Source organism: Benincasa hispida, chromosome 12, assembly GCF_027475165.1.
Source record: "Benincasa hispida cultivar pf3 chromosome 12, pf3_genome.v1.1, whole genome shotgun sequence".
NCBI lineage: Eukaryota > Viridiplantae > Streptophyta > Magnoliopsida > Cucurbitales > Cucurbitaceae > Benincasa > Benincasa hispida.
Window position 1 is genome coordinate 20,244,933 of NC_143489.1, and position 3,874 is coordinate 20,248,806.

The 3,874-nt window shown below is 35.6% G+C and overlaps 1 pseudogene; it reads right to left on the bottom strand.

Moving 5' to 3' along the window:
- Positions 1 to 1,696: 1,696 nt before the first annotated feature.
- On the bottom strand, positions 1,697 to 3,874 carry LOC150031848 (glycosyl hydrolase 5 family protein pseudogene; annotated as a pseudogene).

The window sequence follows — 3,874 nt, forward strand, 5'->3', positions numbered from 1 at the left end:
CAAATACAGAATGTGTGTCAACGTCTTGACACATATTCCAAACAGAGATTGTGCTTGCCGGCGTGTGGAAGTGGTGGAGAGGAAAGCTTTCTTCTCAGGCTTGCTTTCCCGGTAGAATTGACATTTGCACAAAGCTTCAACTACGAGAATTGGAAGGATTCTCTACTCGGAGACTCACCTCTCAGAATCAGTATATGCATGTCTCTATGTATATATGTATGTACCAGTATCTGTATCTGTATATGTATTTCTTTTCATCGAATTTGAAGAAGCTATTTATAGGCAAGACCTTGGCTCTTTGAATTTGTGGTCCCCACTGTATTGTTATGGTAGTTTCTGAAATGGTGGAATGGAAAATTCCTTCTGTAATGCAATCAACCCGTCAGAAATGCACAACTGAAAGCTGTACACTTGTCAGAATCTTCCGCAAATGCGTTGCTCTTTACATCTTCGATTGATCACCGCATGCGGTGCTGTTTTTTTATTACCGCATGCGGTTTAAATTGCGTTGATCACTAGAGCTCTTGATCAATTGTTGCATGCGTCGTTATTGCGTTGATCATCTCTTCATTCTTGATTGATGGGCACAATGCGACGTAGATGCGTTTTTCATTTCGTCTTGGAGTCATAAACGCATGTGGTGACTTATTTCCTACAAAACAGAAACTGAAACATTATATTCGCAATGGTGTTAGTAGGTGTATTGACGACATTTTATAATTTTCGCATTTCTTAACCAATTTCTATACTATCGACGCAACTTCTCTTTCTTTTAGCTGCAATATCTAAATACAACAGTATAAATAACATGTATTTCTACAATTAATCAATCGTCTGTTTTTAATATTTGAATGTAATGATGATCTTTTGAATTTACCTTAGTTTTTTAGCATTTATTTCAGTATAAAAGAGTGTCATTTTAAGTTTCATGCATGCATGTGTTTAGAAACGGTCCAACGTGAGTCCTAGGGGGTCGAGTCATTACGGAGACATACCACTTGCACTCTCCTCATTGTAGTTATATTTTTGACCACTTGATTTAACCATAATCAATAAGTTGATCCTTCACAGGTTGTTCGTATTCACAGCTAGGTCAAAATTACCATTTTTCCTTAATAAATACATCTTTCTCCTTAAGCTCCCACTGATCCTCTATTGAATAATTGCATAGGATGCCCCTACTCGCACGTCTCCACATGAATGATTTTGGGATCACGTCGTTTGTATCATTATACGAAGTATACAACATCCATATTGTCCCCAAGACGAGGATCCAATCCCATCCAGATACTTATGACCTTTTTTGTTATATACTATAACTTGATCTCTTATATGTCTCTACATAAAGTAACAGTATTCATACTATAGGCATTGATTCGTTTATTGGATTTATGTTACATAATGAAATTTCAATTACACTTTCATTGAATAAATGTTTCAACAAAACTTTTATTGATAAATAGAATATGTTTCCATGATTAAGAACTGCGAGTTTTACAACATTAGCAACAATCTCCCACTTGGACTAAAATTTCAGTGGGTTACTAATATATACAAATAAATAATGTTGAGAAAAGAGAAAATACAACGATTACTTATTAACTTCAATTAAATGAGACATACATTTGAATAATAAATTTTCTTGAATTGAAATAAATAAGGTTTCAACATATATATAATTACTTCTTGACTTCAATTAAATGAGACGTAAATTTGATGGAACAAGTGCAAACCATTGGCTTTGTGGATCTTCTTGGCATTGAGAATCATTTGAACACATGCACTTATTAGTCACAATTTGATGGGAATGAGAAGCTCTTTGCAAGCATAAGGCTTGTCCTTGTTTATCCATAGTGGCTAGTTGTAGTTTGGCATTTGAAGCATATTTCCATACACTTTGTTGGCTTGAGCAATCTTGAGAGAGAATTGGAGGGAGCCCATCTCCTACAGCTTTCAAACACAATATAGATCCCGCCAACCTAATAGGAGCACCGTCTTCTTCATGGCTCCAACGGTTAGAGGTCTTACAGCTACTAATTCCTAGTTGATATTTTTTGTTCATTCGCACACACCCACCACTAAGAGGATGGTACATTATGAATGTTGTTGTGAGATTTGAACTTGAATCTGTGTTAAGAGCAATCATTTTGATTCTTAAGTTAGTTAGGATGAAAAAAAGTAGAATATAGAAAATTGGTAGAAATAAATCTTCTTCTTAAGATATAAATTGAAAATATTTCAAAAAAATTGTAAGTGGAGAAAAGTAACATATAACTTAAGAAGTTGTACCTTGAAGTTTGGTTTGCAAAAGTTGAAATCTCTGAAGAAATAGTTTAGAGTTTTTTGCTCGTGCAAAATTTGAGTCTAAGACACCAAAGGTTTCCTCAGCATTTTTTACACCTTCTCTATAATAGTAGCTACCTTGCAAAGCCCATAAGCCCCAATCAAAATCATTTTCGGTAAGATAGGTAAAAAAGCAACTTAAAAATCGATTTTGTCCCTCATTTGTGCCTGTTTGGTCGATCCCAAATTCACTCACGAATAGTGGCATTGGGTTTTGTCCTCTGACAAGAAACCCTACTCGGTCTTCAAATCCTTGGTTGACATTAGCACAAAAGGTGTTTAATGGCTTCGACATCCAAAAATCACCCATGTTATTTGTGAAGGAGTACAAGTGAGCCTCAAATACAAGTTTATTGTCCAAGTTGAAGCCCAACGACCTGTTCTTCAAGAAGCTCAGATCGGTGTCGTAGCTTAGTCCAGAAACTACTACTAAAGCATTTGGGTTAATTTGGTGAATAAGCTTAGCTCCTTGGCTCATGTATTGAAACCACATCTCCACGTTTTGGTTTGGTCCTCGCGGTTCGTTTCTCAAGCTCATTGCTACCACCTTTTACGTATATATTATCATGCAAATGGTTAGCATATTGTATAAATTCATGATAAACTATAGGTTGTAATACTATTTGACCCCTATAATTTAAGACTAGTTCTATTGTATTCTTGATAGTCCAAATTTAGTTATTAATGGTACTTTTAATATATCTTAGGATTAACACTATTGTTAATTTATGATAAAAATATAAAAGGTATACAATTATATTACTCTCTCTCTATATAAATTTTTAAACATATTCACATTGCGTTGAGAAATTGTTCTTATTTTATAAAATTTCGCTAAAACTTAATAGTTAAAATGAAGCCATAAAGAAACTAACAGGAAAATTGAAAAAATGTTGCATTAGTCATCCATAAAACTATAGTTATTTAGAATCTTCTTAAAAAGAAAACATACTTGTGATTTGCTTTTTAGGCTTTGTGCTGCCAAACTGATTCCTTGTAGCCATTCTTGCGGATCGAAGTACCGATCTCCAAAAAAGCCATTGCCATCATCATTGTTACAACACCATCTTGGCTGACTTATATGATTATCAGAAACTACCATGATCCCATGTGCAGCAAGTGAATCAACCACTGCTCCATATGCCTCAACGACTGTCATGTTCAATATAGAAGGGTTGTTTTGAGCTATGCCTCCCATGGCATCCTTCAGATCAAAATTCTCGAAGGATTGTTGAACAGTCAAATTGGCATGGCGTGTGAACATATGAATTGAGTATGTCAAACGCACGCAATTGAACCGCAACTTTGCTACCAACGCGGTGATATTATCAAGCGGCCTGAGATGAAGACCCTCTGGCAACATAGCTTGCATGTGTCCTGGCCAATTTACGCACATTAACTTCACACGTTGGCCTGTTGTGGCGTCGACAATCCATCTTCCATTGGTTGAAAGAGGCAATGGACAAGTCTTCAAAGTTAACAACGCAAAAACACAAACTAAAGCAATATTTTTCCACTGTTGTCCTTCCAT